Source organism: Canis lupus, chromosome 13 (assembly GCF_011100685.1).
Source record: "Canis lupus familiaris isolate Mischka breed German Shepherd chromosome 13, alternate assembly UU_Cfam_GSD_1.0, whole genome shotgun sequence".
In the NCBI taxonomy this organism is placed as follows: Eukaryota; Metazoa; Chordata; class Mammalia; order Carnivora; family Canidae; genus Canis; species Canis lupus.
Window position 1 is genome coordinate 61,298,305 of NC_049234.1, and position 17,355 is coordinate 61,315,659.

A 17,355-nucleotide genomic window follows, 5' to 3' on the forward strand; every position below is an offset into this window, starting at 1 on the left:
CCCATCATACTCTTTTCTCCCATATTTGTACGGCCTTTTCCACTATCAACATCTACCACCAGAGTGATACATTTGTTTTATTTCATTTTTTAAAGATTTTATGTATTTATTGATAAGAGCCATGGAGAGAGAGGCAGAGACATAGGCAGAGAGAGAAGCAGACTCCCTGTGCAGAGCCCGATGCAGGACTTGATCCCAGCACCCTGGGATCACACCCTGAGCCAAAGGCAGATGCTCAATCACTGAGCCATTCAGGCGTCCCGGTACATGTGTTTTAATCAGTGAACCTACACTGACACATTATCACTCAAAGTATGTAGTTTACATTAAGGTTTATTCAGTGTTGTGCATTTGTGGGTTTTGACAAATGAATAATGACGTATATCCACCACTGTAATTGTAATACAAAATAGTTTTGCTGCCCCCAAAATCCTCTGTGTTCTCTTCATCACCCCTATCCAACCTCTAGCCACCACTAATATTTTTATTGTCTTCATGGTTTTGCTTTTTCCGGAAAGTCATATGGTTGGAAGCATTTAGTATGTAGCCTTTTCTGTTAGGCTTTCACCTAGAATTTGCATTTCTTTTCCTCCATGGCTTCTTTTCATGGCTTGATAGCTTGGTTTTTTTTTTAGGACTGAATAATCCATTGTCTCCATGGATCATAGTTATCTACTTTCCTGTTGAAGGACGTCTTGCTTGCTTCCAAGTTTTGGCATTTATGAATAAAGCTGCTACAAACATCTGTGTGTAGATTTTTGTGTGGACATAAGTTTTCAGGTCACTTGGTGAATGCCAAGAAGTACAATTGTTGGATTGTATGGTAAGAGTGTTTTAGGTTTTTAAGAAACTTTGTAATGGTCTCCCAAAATGGTGGTATCATTTTGCTATTCTACCAGTAATGAATGTGAATTCCTACTGCCTGGCAACTTTGGCAGTACTTGGTGTTGTCAGTGGTTTAGATTTTGGCCATTCTAATAGATATATGGTTGTATCTCATTTTAATTTATAGTTTCCTCTAACTAGGGGTGGTGGAAGGGGACCGTGGGCAGGGGGTGGGGGTGACTGGGTGACAGGCACTGAGGGGGGCACTTGATGGGATGAGCACTGGGTGTTATTCTCTATGTTGGCAAATTGAACACCAATAAAAAATAAATTTATAAAAAAAATAAAACATGAAAGACAAAAATTATAGTTTCCTGATGACATAATAGCAATCATCTTTTCAAACATTTATTTGCTATCTGTGTATCTTTGATGAAGTATCTGTTAAGGACTTTTGCCCATTTTTAAATTAGTTTGTTTTCTGGTTGAGTTTTAAGAGTTGTTTATATACTTTAGATTATAGTCCTTTATCACATGTGTCATTTGCAAGTATTTTCTCCCAGTCCAGTCCATGGTTTATCTTACTTTTTTTTTAATAGATTTTATTTATTTATTCATGAGAGACCCAGAGAGAAGCAGAGACGCAGGCAGAGGGAGAAGCAGGCTCCCTGTGGGGAGCCCGATGTGGGACTTGATCCCAAGACCCTGGGATCACGACGTGAGCCAAAGGCAGACGCTCAACCACTGAGCCACCCAGGCGTCCCTATCTTACTCTCTTGACATTGTTTTTTACAAAGCAGAAATTCTCAATTTTAGGGAAGTCTAGTTTATTAATTATTTCTCTTATGGATTATATCTTACTTTGTTTTTTTTTAATTAATTTTTTGTCCTATATCTTGTGTTGTTTCTAAAAAGTCATTGCCATACCCAAGGTCATCTAAGATTTCTCCTGTGTTATCTTCTAGGAGTTTTAGAACCATGCATTTTACATTTAGGTCTATGATCCATTTTGAGTTAATTTTTGTGAAGTGTGTAGGGTCATTGTCTAGATTATGGTTTTTTTTTGTTTGTTTGTTTGTTTGTTTTTTGGTATGTGAATGTCTTACTTGTTGCAGCACCAAAGATAATCTTTGCTTCATTGTATTGCCTTTAGTCCTTTGTTGAAGATCATTTGATTGATCTGCTTGTCTCTTCTTTTGCCAATACCACACTGTCTTGATTAGCTTTATATTAAGTCTTGAAGTTGGATAATCTGGTGTTTCCTGGAGGCCTGAGCTACTTAGGTTTAATAATATTTTGGAGGCTTTTTGAAGTTATCCTTATGAGGTTTTTTTTTTTCATTTAAGTATTTATTTGTACAATGAAATTTTTTCTCATCTTCAGTTAGTTCAATTAATTTTTTTCCTTATTCATTGTAGTTCTTGCAATCTTGTCTCTAATTATGAAATATATTAGTACTGATATTAGTAATGTCAATTCCAGTCTTCCCTCATAAGAACTGTTTAGTTAACACCATTTTGCTATGTCTTGGGAAGTTCTATCACCTTACAGACAATCACCCTTTTTGCTCTTGGGTACAAAGACTTTCTCTTTTCCAAAATACACTAAACAAGAATGCAATAAAAATCAATATTTAAACATTACCATCTCAAACAAAAACATACTAATATACTTAACATTTTCTATACAGAGGTTATCATTTAAAAATGTGAATTATGTATCAGGTTATTTTGCTTTGTATAGGTATATCAAATGAGAAGAATGTAGAGGATGCATCTTCTAGGACTCTATTCTGTTATGTGTCAATGGCATTTCCATCGGTTTTGAAGTTCCCTAAATTTAGTTTTTTTTTCTGTTGTGTTGTAAGTTAATTTTAAGTGCAGTTTGAATGCAAGATAACTATTAGTCCCCCAACGGTGGAAAATTGATGGGGAGAAAGCAGAATTTATCTTCCAAAGAATAATTCCTTTATTTCTTTCCTCCACTAACCACTACCCACTATCAGGTTTTCCACTTTGGCAAGTACAATAAACCTTTTTTAACAATATATTTTATGTAAGTCTGTATTGTTTATTGCTTATAAACTTGTTCTTATTATTCAGTTGATTTTTTTTTTCGTATCTTGGTATATTGTATAATGGTATGTAATATAATGTAATCTTGGTATGTAATATAATGTGTCCTATTAAAATTAATGGGAAAAGTTTTCAAAAAACCTTTTCCTTAGTGACAGTGCTTTCAGGAATAAAGACAGTAAGTGAGGGATAGGTATATGTAATATAAATTTGAATAAATTTTACCTAGTCTCCTCCCAGCATTATTTAGATTATTATAGGCTGCAGCTCTATAATTGTATGTTTCTTGACTTATAAATTCCTTTTTTATTTTTTTAAGTGGGCTCCACATCCAGGATTGGAGCCCAGCATGGGGCTTCAAACTCATGACCCTGATATCAAGACCTGAGCTGAGATGAAGAGTCAGGTGCTTAACCAACTGAGCCACCCAGGTGCCCTGAGTTATAAATTCTTAATATGATATTGATGTTCTCAGAATATATTCTATCAATGAAGATGTAGATTTGGTTCAGGGATTTCACAAAAAAATTAACACCCAAGTTCTTTGGCTGGTTTTAAATTGATAAATAATGAAGTGTGGTTTTTTAAGAATTAAGACTATCCTCAAGGGAGTTTATTACCAATATGGCTATCCTTTGAATTTACTTAATTTTAGTTCTATGCCTAGTATATGATAAATACTATACCAGTTAGTATCCACTGCACTAGGATAAAAGGTGACACTTAGAAGTCTACCTAGGTAATAGTACTTTGGTTTTTGGTTTATGGTTTTTTTTTTTTTTTTAAGATTTTATTTATTTATTCATGAGAGACAGAGAGAGAGAGAGAGAAGCAGGCTCCATGCAGGGACCCTGATGTGGGGCTCGATCCCGGGACTCCAGGATCACACCCTGGGCCAAAGGCAGGCGCCAAACTACTGAGCCACTTAGGGATCCCTAACTAAAACCCTTGGTTTAGTTTTTATCATGAGCTTAAAAATGCTTTATATATAGAATAGTAAGTACCATAAGTAAGGTGAAAGTACCATCTAAGATATTATAAAATCCTTTCATATACCATCTTCTAGCCTTACAAGTCTGTAGTAGACAGAATTTACCACCATTTCACAGATGTGAGAGGCTAAAGAATTTCTCAAGATCCCACAAAAATGAACAAAGCTGAAACAAGAATCCAAATATTTGACTTTATCATGTGGGGTCATTTTATTTAGTCAATAGTGACTCTATTTTTGCTTCTTTTTTTTTAACCTTTGCTCTTTGTATCTAAGGTCATTTTTCTTTTCTTCCTTAATTCTGGGCAGTATTTAATGCCTGTTTCAAATAGAAATTTAAGAATAAAAATTTGATAACAAAAGTAGTTAATAAAGCCCATGGTTACTTCATAGTTAAATCAGTAGTTATAGTCATTTGCCACATGAGGTCATTATATACCTGATTCTTCTACTCTGGCTATAATCCAAGCAAAATTATTTTGATGGTGAGTCATTGGAAAAAGATAGGAGTTGATGAAAGGTCTTTTGTATTGCCAGGGCAAAAGCATTAATTGATTAATAAATATTTCATTGAGTGATATTTTATGTGTTCACATGTAGGGGGAAGAAATGTGCTTTTGGACTAAATATAGGCAAACAAAAGTCCTGTTAGAATTATTTTACTATAAGAAAGTCCACCATAAAACTCCCTTCTGCTTCTCTGAATATTCGATTGAGGAATACCAGTTGTTTCTTTTATGGAATGGTACTTGGTTAATTATGCTTAACAGGTTGATAGGGAATTTAATATTCTAATGTTTACTCATTAGACTATGTGAAGGGCTGTCTTGCCAAATTGTTTCCCATTTATTTAGCACTTGTGTATACAAAGAAGCATGCATTCATTTTTATTATTCTCTCGAACTATATGGAACTCAGATGATTATTTTTCTAGGAAAAAAGATTTGCTTAACAAAACCGAGACCAAGAAAGTGATTGGATAACAGAAGTAGTCAAAACCTGGTCTTTGATTGATCCATCTTCTGAAATGTATCACCTTTAAAAAATAAAAGATTATTTATTTGAGAGAGAGAGAGGGAGACAGCAGGTGCACTCATGTAGGGGGGGAGGGACAGAGGAGGAGAGAATCTCTAGCGGACTCTCCGCTGAGTGCAGAGCCCGATGCAGGCTCTAGCTCACAACCCTGAGATCATGACCTGAGCTGAAATCAAGAGTTGAGTGCTTAACCAACTGAGCCCACCCAGGCACCCTGAGATATATCACCACTTAATGTTAATTGGCATAACTTCAAAATGGTGGTGGTGACACTAGTGCTTTGGTGATATTGAATATATCAGTATGTCTGTGTATGTACTGTTTTTACCATCATCGTTTGTTTAAAACTAACATGGTTCATTCAGAGGTAAAGCCTCTCCTAAAATTGCAGTTTTGTCCTTGCTGTTATGGTCAGCTAGAGTAGAATTACTTTATGCTAAAAGAGTAAATTAGGAAATTGGCTAATGTTACAAAACAATTTATGTTCCACTTGGCATAGAAATGCTATTTTGTTATGTTATAAAGTGCTTAGAATACTAGCTATCTGATGTGGGAACAGAATAGCCAATATGGGCATAAGTTATTATTTTGCTGATGGTTGACAAGAACTGGTTGTTGGATTAGTTAATGAAATAAATCTGTTAAGTAATAATTAACAGACTGACCTTAGACAATTGAATATTGTCCTCTTCAGAATAGTTACTTTGAGAGACTATATGTTTATCTCAAAGATTCTGCCATTATTCAAAACCCTCTTGGATCTGAGTTTAGAATCTGAGTCATATAAAATATGATTTGGGTTCTTTTTTTGTGTGACTGGATATAGTGTGTATGTGTGTTTGTTTATGACCATAAATCATTGGGGACAGTTTAGTGAATAAAATGTATAGTAAAACAAAAAAAGCCACTTTGGGCCATGAAAGATGGTAAGACAGATCTCTTTTCTCGTTAAGTTTATGAAATACATATGAATGAAATTTATATGTGTTTTTGCTAAATCAAATGTATTGACTAATGGCGGACTCTAAACTGAATATATAACCTCTTGGGATGGTGACTTTGAAGGCACTAGTAAGTATTGAAGGTTCTGGAATAGTTTTTTTTTTTTTTTTTTAAACACCAAAACATGTCCTGTTATGTTTGCATCTGGTATGCACCGACAATCATTATTAAGTAAGAATTTATTTATAATATTTTTAACATCACAGTATCAATATTGGTTAAGAATACTGGGTCCTGGGCAGCCCCAGTGGCGCAGCGGTTTAGCGCCGCCTGCAGCCCAAGGTGTGATCCTGGAGACCTGGGATCGAGTCCCGCGTCGGGCTCCCTGCGTGGAGCCTGCTTCTCCCTTTGCCTGTGTCTCTGCCTCTCTCTCTCTCTCTGTGTCTCTATGAATAAATATCTCTATGAATAAATAAATAAAATCTTTAAAAAAAAAAAAGAATACAGGGTCCTAAGACAGACTGCTGGCTTCTAATCCTGCCCCTGCCACTTATTGTCTAATTTTGGGCAAGTCATTATAACCTTAGGCAGGCAATATATTTTAATTTCCTTATCTATAAGAGGGACATAAGTAGTAGTATGTACCTATAAAGTTGTGTAATGTGTAGTATCTATACATTTTAGAACAATTCTCAGTAAATGTTTTCACTCAATGTCTTGGTGGCTAAAAGCATCTGGAAACTTAATAATTTTGTGGAATTATTAGAAACAAATGAGTGTATCCACTGTATTTTTTTAAAGTGGAATAGTTATAGTATGATCCCCTTTCTTTCTCTCTCTCTCTCTCAATAGATGGATAGATAAGTAGTTACAGAGATAAGTCTATATCTATCCATTACTATAGATAGTATATACCTCTCTCTGTCTATATGTGTATTTACATACATATATATGTGGTATGTGTGTATAGTATATGCTTCTGTAGAGAGAGATTCACCAACCTTGTGGTTGCCTCTGGTGAGTAGGATTGGAGTGGTGGTTGAGACTCTTGGGAGAATGTCTTTGATATAAAAACTAAAAATTAGGCAATTCATTGAAAATTAGTCAATCTGAAAATATTTTATTAATTTCCTACTACACACCAGGGTCTGATGAAGGAACATTTAAATTGTTAGGAATTACTCTTTCCCTTGAGGAACTTTGAAGCTATGTCAAGGGGATTAGATTGCTACCTAAGTTCTTAGCATTTCCTTTATTTTTAATTTCTGTATTTTAATTTTTGAGTGATGCTGAATATAAACATTTTTGGTGTCTTTATTAATGTTTAGAAAACTATAATTTTTCACATGTGAATATAAAAGTTCTAATTTTAAAATGTAGAAGTAGCTTAGCTTTATTGTAGTCAGATTATAAAAAATAATAAATATTTGTTATAGGAAACTCTCAGGAGAAATTTATGCTTGATATTCCCCTAACACCAAGAGACCTTCCTTCTCTTGGGAAGTAGATGAGATTAATAGGCTATGGCTTTAAGTATTGTTTTCAAGCAAAGTGCAGAAGGCTCTTTGTGCTCTTTCCTAGAACATAAGTTGCAAACAAAACCAAACCAAACCCAGAACTCTCAGTATCTATTATAAAGTCTATTTGTTTAGAAATTGCCCTTGTGGGACGCCTGGGTGGCTCAGCAGTTGAACATCTGCCTTCGGCTCTGGGCGTGATCCTGGATCCAGGATCGAGTCCTGCATTGGGCTGCCTGCATGGAGCCTGCTTCTCCCTCTGCCTGTGTCTCTGCCTCTCTGTGTGTGTGTCTCTCATGAATAAATAAATAAAATCTTAAAAAAAAAGAAAAGAAAAGAAAAGAAAGAAATTGCCCTTGTTCTTTTTATTTTTGTAGAAGTTTGAAGTCTATTACTCTTCTCTTATTTGAATAAGAATATTAATATTTTTTAAAGATTTATTTATTTTAGAGAGAGTGAGCGTGAGTGGAGGGACAGAGAGAGAGAGAGAGAGAATCCTGAAGCACACTCCCTGCTGAGTGGGGAGATCATCACAGGCCTCAATCCCATGACACCTGAGATCACAACCTGAGCCAAAACTAAGAGTCATTATCTCAACCGACTGAACCACTCAGGTGCCCCTGAATAAAAGAATATTATGATTAATGTTATGAGTCTAATATTTCTGCCCTGGGTTAGTGATAAAAAGGACAATGCTCAATTCCTCATGCACCCAAATTGTTACCCAGATGCTCCTGCAAGGGTTTGGTTGTAAGCTGTAGGCAAAAATCCTGCATTGGTTTCATTTCTGGTTGGGACCTCAGGACTGTTTAGACAGTTAAAGAATGCCTTCTTTGGTGAAGCAGGACTGAATACCAGGGTAATACTTGATATTATTTAATAGGGACCAAAAGGAAAGTGAATCAAACTTTTAGTCTGTTGCTGTTCTGCAGTTTTATTACAAACAAAGTAACCAAGGAAAAGGAGAAAAATACCTTCCTAATTTCATGGGTCCTAGAGCAGTATTTAATATGGGAAATTAAGCCATCTAGAAAATCGTAAAGAAAAATATAGTCTACTAGAAATCCCACTCCCTTGCACCCATCCGCTGTGTATACATCCTCATGTGTGTGCACATATGTGTATATATATGTATACATATATACATATACATATATATATAGAGAGAGACCTAATTTGTTTGTTTTTTTTATTTTTTTTAAATTTTTATTTATTTATGATAGTCACAGAGAGAGAGAGAGAGAGAGGGGCAGAGACACGGGCAGAGGGAGAAGCAGGCTCCATGCACCGGGCGCCCGACGTGGGATTCGATCCCGGGTCTCCAGGATCACGCCCTGGGCCAAAGGCAGGCGCCAAACCGCTGCGCCACCCAGGGATCCCGAGACACCTAATTTGTACATCTGTGTATATTTGTCACCTTTGGAGGGCTTTTGTTTACATTCAAACCCTAAATCCTGAATTCCATGTTGAAAGTGATAAATTTAGGGGTTTTTAAACTAGTATGTGATTATCAACAAAATTTATTGACACACATCTTTTATATTTAGTGAGATATACCTATACCTAACTTAATGGACATAAAACCAAAACTTTTATGAATTAGAATTTGGGTATACTAATGTCTTTCCATTGGTTTATAATTTAATTTTTTTTTTTTTACTTTCACCTAATTTCCAGTTGGAAATGATGATAAACCTAAAAATTTTCCTTTTCTTTATAAAAGTACAATGTGCTCATTAAAATAATTTGCAGATTGCACAGATGTTCAAATAAGAGAACTCCTGGATCCCATCATTCAGAGGTAAGTAACACTGTCCTAGCAAACTGTTACCTTCCAGCTTTAGGTACTTGCATCTACAAACATTTTTATTTTTTATCAAATTGAGATACTATTGATTCAATTTTGTGTCCTGCTTTTTCCTTTAAAGTATATTGTAAGAGGGATCCCTGGGTGGCGCAGCGGTTTGGCGCCTGCCTTTGGCCCAGGGCGCGATTCTGGAGACCCGGGATCGAATCCCACGTCGGGCTCCCGGTGCATGGAGCCTGCTTCTCCCTCTGCCTGTGTCTCTGCCTCTCTCTCTCTCTCTCTGTGACTATCATAAATAAATAAAATTAAAAAAAAAAAAAAGTATATTGTAAGAAATTTTTTATGTCGAACTTATTTTTGAAAATGCAATAAGTATAATTTCTTGCTTATATGAAATTTGAATGTACAGAAAATATAATAAAAAAAATCTGTAATCCTACCACTGAAAGATAAGCAACTTTCACATTAGTGTTTCCTTCTGAGCTGTTTATTTGCTCCCACTTTCAAACAAACAAAACTTAAATGCCTATGATAACTTAAATGCCTATAATTTTTTGTATATGCTGCTGAAGCAAGCACATACACAAAAATGTATATAATTTTGATAGTGAAAATAATTTTGAAAAATGAATTTCTTTAAAGAAATTTATAATTTTGTAGTTAGTATAATTAGTAAATTCGTATTTTCATATTTGTAAAATGTTTACATCTGTAAAGGATCTCTAATCTAAGAAATTGTAACATTTTCCCATAATTGATATATGTACATTTGTACATGCTTATATATGTGTGAAACTTCAAAAGTTCAAACGTTAAATTCCATTATGTTGGAATCTTTAGGGAGGGGTGTGCTTGTGTGTGTGTAAGAGACAAAAGTAGAATCCAAAGATAGAAGATCTACCTCTTTTTTATCGGGATGGCTTTGGGCAAGCTGCAACTTCTGTAAGCCTCAGTTTTCTCATTTTTCAAATTGTAATGCTAGAACCTCCCCAAGGCACAGGCTTGTTGTAATGGGCCAAAAACAAAATCAGTGAAAAGACTTCTTAAATTATAAAACATACAAATGTTAATAGTTATTATTCAAGATGCTCCAAGAAAGAAAAAAGACAAAGGCAATTCTTGATTCCAGAAGTTATTGTCAGATTTCCTTTCAGAACAAATGGAAATTGAATATGGAAACCTTCCTGTGAGAATTACAGAATATAGCTTTGCCCTGACTTCCTCATCTTTCTTAGCAAAATGTACAAATTTTCCTGACTACATGTTTAGATCTCAGGACAAGAGAGAATATAATTATTTTTGTACTGTTTATTATTGAATAAGCCATGTTTATGGTACCTAGCTCTTAGGGAAAAAAAAGAAAAAGAGCAAGAGAGAAATGGTATATCTGCCCACCACCACCTGCTATTTTTAGATTGGCTAGGAAGCCCTATTTGGCAGCCTTTGCCCATCTCATTTGGCAACTCTTGAGCCTGCATCATTCAGAGATATAAGAAGCTTAGAAGGTGGAAAACTGAATTTCTTTGATTTTCCAGACGTCATTGCTGAAAAAACATATCACCACAAGCAATTTGAAGGACATTGGCTGTAAGTAAAGCACTAAGTGTTTTCATTTAGTCAGATGGGCATTTTCAGTACAAAAGACATGATGTATTTTCACCTTTTTGCCTTAATGGGGGGTGAGGAAGGGATGAGCCTTCTGTCCTGATTTGATTTATATTCATTATCAAGAGAAATAATAATTTAGAAAAAGAAGCAAATACTGTGCATGTGCAGGCATGCATACACATGCACAAATACATATTTGCTCACACATTTTTATGGCTTTTTAGAATAAAATCTTTGGAAAAGAAAAGGAAACCATATGAATGCCAAGGAAAGAAGCACAGAAACAATCTTCAAAATGTCAGACTTTAAGATTAATGTACTAAGATGAATTTGAAAGCTAAGTAAATAGAAGGTAAATAGAGATAGCTAATTTTCCATTTACACTGATAAAGAGACGTAATATTATACCCATGGATCATTTTAAAATGAGCATACATGTTGGTATTTTATAGATAATAAAATTTAACCTATTGTATCTATAGTTTCTATGAAGTGTTTTGAAACATTTTTTTTGTTGGGTTTAGTAAGTTACCAAAGCTCTAATAAAAGTCAGGTTACATATGCTATGTGTTTTTTCTTTTCCCTAGATTATTTTATTGTTTTGACAATAACTTTCCTTTAACTGTTAAACTTTTCTTTAATTGTTAAATAATCATTTTCCTATAACTGAATAATTTTATTAAATGAGTTAACAATGGTTAAGTAAGTGCTTCGTTTTCTATTATAGTTATATTGGCATTTTTAATATATGCACAATTTTTAACAAAACGTATGAGAAAATTGATTTAAAGCTAGTCCTATTGCAAGTTATTTTAATTATTTTATATAACTACACCTTTAAGATGAAATTCACTTTCCCATAGCTCTTCCAAAGTTGATTATTTTCCTCCATTTTCAAAAGAGTTTGAGGAAAGCTTGTCTTGGAAGTGTAGTCTTAGTAGTAATGTAAAATAATTTTGCTTGGTAGGAAAAGCGGTGGATATATTGCTCTATTTAAATTTGTCATTATTGATATTAGTGGCATATAAAGGAGAATCAATTTTCAATGACTTAAATTCAAAGATAAAATTTTTTCTACAGGTTTAACTTACTTATAAAGGAAGTTCAGGGAGCATTTGTAAATTGCTTTATTGTTTGCCAAGGACCTTTACATACTCTGTCATTAAATCCTCACAATAACTGTGAGGTAAATAGTAGTATTGCTTTTATAGATGAGATAGGTGAGCCTTTCTGAGGCTCACAGAGGTCCCAATTTGTATGTGACAAAGCTAGGATTTCAAGAGACCGGATGATTAGGAAGTGTTGTAAAAAAAGGTTGCCTACATGATGTCTGCGCTGGAAGGGATCTTGTTAAAGATCTTAGGAGGTCCTTTTAAATGCACATTTCTGTGACTTCTGTAGTTTTAGGTGGGACGCAGCATGGTGTAGAGGAAGCACTTGAGAAATTTACTATACTCTGGCCTTGAGCAAGTACCAGCCTCTCTCAACCTCAGTTCCTTATCTAGAAACAGGAACAATTTTAATAATTTACAGTGTTATTGAAAAGATGAAATGAGATAATGTAGAAAAGGACCAGGCACATAACTGCTTCATGATAGAGCTATTGTTAATACGTATAAATCCAAATATAGTAGTCCTTCGAACATACCACAGTTACTACATTGCCCATTAGTGCCATTCCTTTGAAGGGGAGTACAGTGCTACTTATCAGTAGCTATTTTGGCTAAATGAGGAAAATGAATGGAGAATTTGTTGAGATGTTAGGAGCAGAGAAAGGAATTGCATAGAATGGAACCCATGGATATATTTTGAAGTGGAAACCAAGATCACAATTAAAAGCAATGCAGATGGGAGGAAGAACACTGCAGAAGTAAGAAATAGCTCATAACCTAGTTTGGTGGAAGGAAAGAGAATCGTTTGGCTACATCCTGGGCACACCATTTCAGGACCAACCATGGGCCAGAGAAGCCTCCAGCAACTTCTGTGGTTCAGGCAAATGCAAAGTTTCAGCAGCGGAATGGAATGGCTCACATTGGAGCTTTATGGTTCGATAGGCACAGGTTAAAATTTTGTCTGTGCTACTTGCTAGCTGTCGGACCTTGGACAAATTATTTGATATCCCATATCTCTTTGTAAAAAGAGGATGATAAATCCTATTTCATAGAGTTGATTCAAAGATTAAATAAGATATATACGTAAAATGTTTACTTTATTTTTTGTTTTGTTTGTTGCCTCCTCTGCCAACAAAAATTTAAGATCTCTATGGGTAGGACCTTCATTTTGCCTTTGTACCTGTTGTATGCATATAATAGTAGGCCCTCAAATATTTGTTGAAAGACTAAATGAATGAACTCATCAGTGTCTGTGTGTTAATAAGCCCATAGACCTCACTGAATGATGTGAAGAAAATATTCCCAAGTTGCAGTAGCATTTATAAGATTTTTATCATGATTTACCCTTGTCTAAATTTCTATTACATTTATTGCCCAACCAAAATCTATTAAATTTATGGTCCAGATGTGATTAATATTTAATCACATACTATTTTATGGCATCTATTTTATGTTATATTTTTCTAATTGGACTGTTAAACTCATAGGGACTAGAGAGTTGTATTTATTCATCATCATCCAGTCTTGATGCTATGTTTCTAGTATCACTAGATTGGAATAAGGATATAAATTGTAAATTATTGGCCCTAACCAGGAATTTATGCTTGATCATGGTGATGTGTCATGGTAGGATTTGGGCTGAAGATGAAAATAAATTTTTTTCAGTGGTCTGCAATAGGTGTTTGTCAGATGAAAGGCTGAAAGACATGATGTCAGTGGACAAGGAAAGGACAGAAAAATTTAACAAAAGTAGTTATGTTCTAATCCCAGAACAGAGAGTATGTGTTGGTAGATATTTTGAGATATATTTTGACAAACATGATGTCTCTTGCTTCTGGGTCTTTGCATATGTCTTTGCCTAGAAAATTTTCCTTAATCCCTCTTCTCCATTTGTTAATTCCCATTCCTTTCAGTTTTTAGCTTAATGTTACTTTCTCCAAGAAACCCCTGTGGTATTAACCTGAGTCTGGATTAAGTGTCTCTCCTTGCATTCTCTTAGTACTCTATACTTTCCCTATTAACAATACATATAAAATAACATTTTAATTTTCACTTTGTGCCTACTACTAGATGACAACTCCATGAAGATAGAAGTTGTATATGTCTTATTCACAATTACACCCTAGTGCAGTGCCTATTAATAAATATATATTGAATAAGTGAATAAAAAATGACTAAAGGAAAGGGAGAAAAATTCTAAATAATAGCTTTTATTGGATGTCTGTTAAGTGATCGGGCTTTTCTGTAAGTTAATATTTAATCCTTGTGACAACCCAGGTGGGACATTTGAGTTCAGAGAACTTAACATGGTCAAAGTGATACCACTGAGATTTGAACCAGTATCTCTTAGATCTAAGTCTCTGTTCTTTTCACTTGATAATGCTACGTAGCTCTCTCATACTTTACATTTGTATAAGTTGTTACAGGCTACAAAACTTTTTTACTCCTTATGACAGCCTTGTGAAGCTAGATATTCTTTCCTATTTTATATCCACTAAATGGCAAAGCCATGATTTTCAAATTAGATATTCTGGATCCAGGTTCAATTCCTTTTCCATAATAGCACACCTGTCCTATTCTGGAGGATTCAAAGCTGTAAAGTCTTTACAAAAATGGTTAGATGACAAAAATATAAAAACTGATAAGGAGTTTGATTCACAAATAATAGAAACAATTTCAGGTAGATGTATTTTAGCAGGGCTGCAATAAATTCTGTATTTTCCTTATTATCTTTTTTTTTTCCAAGAAGAGAAAAATAAAATTAGGAATAATTCCAATTAATATTATCAAGTTCTTTCTTCTTTTTGATTTCTTATTATTTCCTAGCCTCCTATTGCTATGAGCTCAGAATTCACAGGATCCTTACAAAAGATACTACTGCTGATGGGACAATATGGTGCCATTGGGTGAATCTGAATGAGCTCCTTCCCACAGCAGCCCCCCATCTTGTAGCAGTTTGTTTTGCAGTGATTTTACTTTGTGGTTTCTGATAGGAGGGAGCTTAGTGGGTTTGCCCTGGAGGTTATTGACTCTGGCCACCCTTGGCCTATGACTTTACTTTGCTCTTTACCCTTCCACTAGAATTTACTTCTGTTGAGAAGTAAGGGGAATGAGAATAGAATAGTGGGGAGTGTTGTGACCCAGAGACCCAGAACTAAAGCAAATCACAACACCTTCCAAAAGTAGAGAAGTCTTCCACACATGCAGAGAAGAAAATTTAGTGTGAAAAAGAATTAAACCTCTATTTCATTCTTCTGTCACTCATTATACACACAATAGTGTGGTAGCACCACACTATTTTAATTGGTGAAGTTTCAAAATAAATATAGTAGACTTGTTCTCCTTTTATTATTAATTTTACTTTTTTAGATACAGGAATATATCTAAAGCCTTATGGCTTTTTTCTTTTTTCCAGATGCACTTTAAATTCCCTAACAGTATATTTTCTTAGTCCTGCTAGACTGTTCAGCAGCTGCTCCTGGGGAGTAGGGCAGTACAAACGCAAAATCTCAGAAAGGAAAGTGTTTTTTTTTTTTTTTTTAATATTTCAAACAGCATTTTTAAAAATCATGAAAAGATAAGCCAACAATTAACCAAAATTTTATCATATAATCTCTTAACAAAATGTTAATTTAAATGAAGACTTTAAAACCAATGGCAAATTTGAAAATAAATTGCCCTAAAGCAAATACAATCCTAACATATATCTTGATTATCAGTTACTTTGTTCTGCCCTGTACTGTTCTGTAAATGTTTGATGAAGCCACAGTTCACTATTTACTCTTTTTTGATCTCTCCACCAGCTAAATATATTTGTTTCTGTTTTCCTTGTGACTTTGCATTTGTACTATCTGAGATTGGAATTTTGCTGAATAGATGAGTTTTATTCTTTATGGGAGAGAAGGAGGAATGTAGATAACCTGTGTCCAAGTAGGTTGTGGTCAAACAGAAGGAGATCTCAGGCTAGTTTTTAGAAGTTGGGGTACAGTTTACATACAGTAAGCCTGTAAGTTTTAAGAAAACATTTTAAAGTATGCATCTAACCACGAATCATCAAAATAGAGAACATTTTCAGTACTATGGGAGACCCTCAGATGTGCCCTCCCTGACATTACCTACTCCTAAGGATAACCACTATTCGGATTTCCATCACCATAAATGAATTTTGTCAAGACAGTTGTTTTTAACAGTGCTTTTCATAGAAAACATCATGAATGGGAATGACTGATACAAAGTTTGGGAATTGGGAGTAAGTTAAAATTCCTTGGGATGATGTGTATAACAGCTGTTGGGGTATCAACTGCTTCTTAAAAACAGAAATTCTCAACTTGTTCTACCCAGTTCCACATTGGTCAGAGGACAGAATTTTCCCTTAGGTAGTCATCTCTGCATAGGATGTCCAAAGTCACCACATTAAGTCCCACTTTCTCTTCACGGGATATTTTAAGAGTATCCAGGTTGGTGAGATGTTAATGTCCATAGGCAAAGGATCAATGGGGGGCCCACACTAAAAATAACTCATCACTGAATCCTTTTCTTTGTGTTCCTGGACCTAAAAAGTTCCCATTCCCACTTTGAAAGGGCCCCCAGTCCTGGACCCCCATTCAGGTCCATTCTCCATCGCTACTTGCCCTGATCTCAGCTTCTCTTTGTTACTCTTCAGTAACAAAAAAGCTGGAAGCATATATCCACACCTTTTCTGTCTCACACTTAATCTATTGGGTTTTGGGGTCTCTGTTTCTGCAGAGGATGGAGATCCTTCTGTATCAGTACATAGAGATTTGCCTTATTCTTCAAAGGCTGCATAGAATTCCATTATATGGATGTATCCCAATTGTTCCAGTATTTTGATATTTTAAATAATGCTGCATAAATATCTTTTCTCACATGTATCAAATATATGGGATCAAATCCTAGAAGGATTTCTGAGTCAAAGACATATACATTTAAATTTTAATAGTACCAAATTACTCTCAATAGAGCTGGTACCATTTTATACTTCCATCAGCAATATATGTTACTTTTTATTCACATAGAAAAGCTGTTGTGTGTGTGTGCTTTTTAATTTTGCTTATAGTATTTTTATCTTGCAGGAATTTAAAATTTTTATGTATTTGAATTGATAATTTTTTAATGACTTCCAGGTTTCCACTCTATTAAAAAAATTCTTTCTTGTTTCTAGTGCTTTTTAAAAGTTTAAAACTTTAATGTACCAAAGGTTTGTTCTGATATAAAGGATATGGTGTACATTTTTAATAAATGACTAACCCAGTTGTTTTTAAACCATTTACTTAATAATTTACCTTTTCTCCCAGTAATGTGCAATGTCACCTTTATACTAAATTCCCTAATATATTTATATGTATTTCTAGACCTTCTATTCTGTTTTATTCATCTGTCACTTATTCAGGGGCACCATACTTTAAATTGGTGAAGGTTCAAA

At 34.6% G+C, this 17,355-nt stretch overlaps 1 long non-coding RNA gene across 1 annotated transcript; it reads left to right on the plus strand.

The window, feature by feature from the left end:
• The first annotated feature begins 9,134 nt into the window (after nt 1-9,134).
• On the plus strand, nt 9,135-11,202 carry LOC119874470. Its single transcript, XR_005369086.1, has 3 exons — nt 9,135-9,186; nt 10,728-10,779; nt 11,025-11,202. It is a non-coding gene; the product is annotated as an uncharacterized LOC119874470 (long non-coding RNA).
• The last annotated feature ends 6,153 nt before the right edge of the window (nt 11,203-17,355 follow it).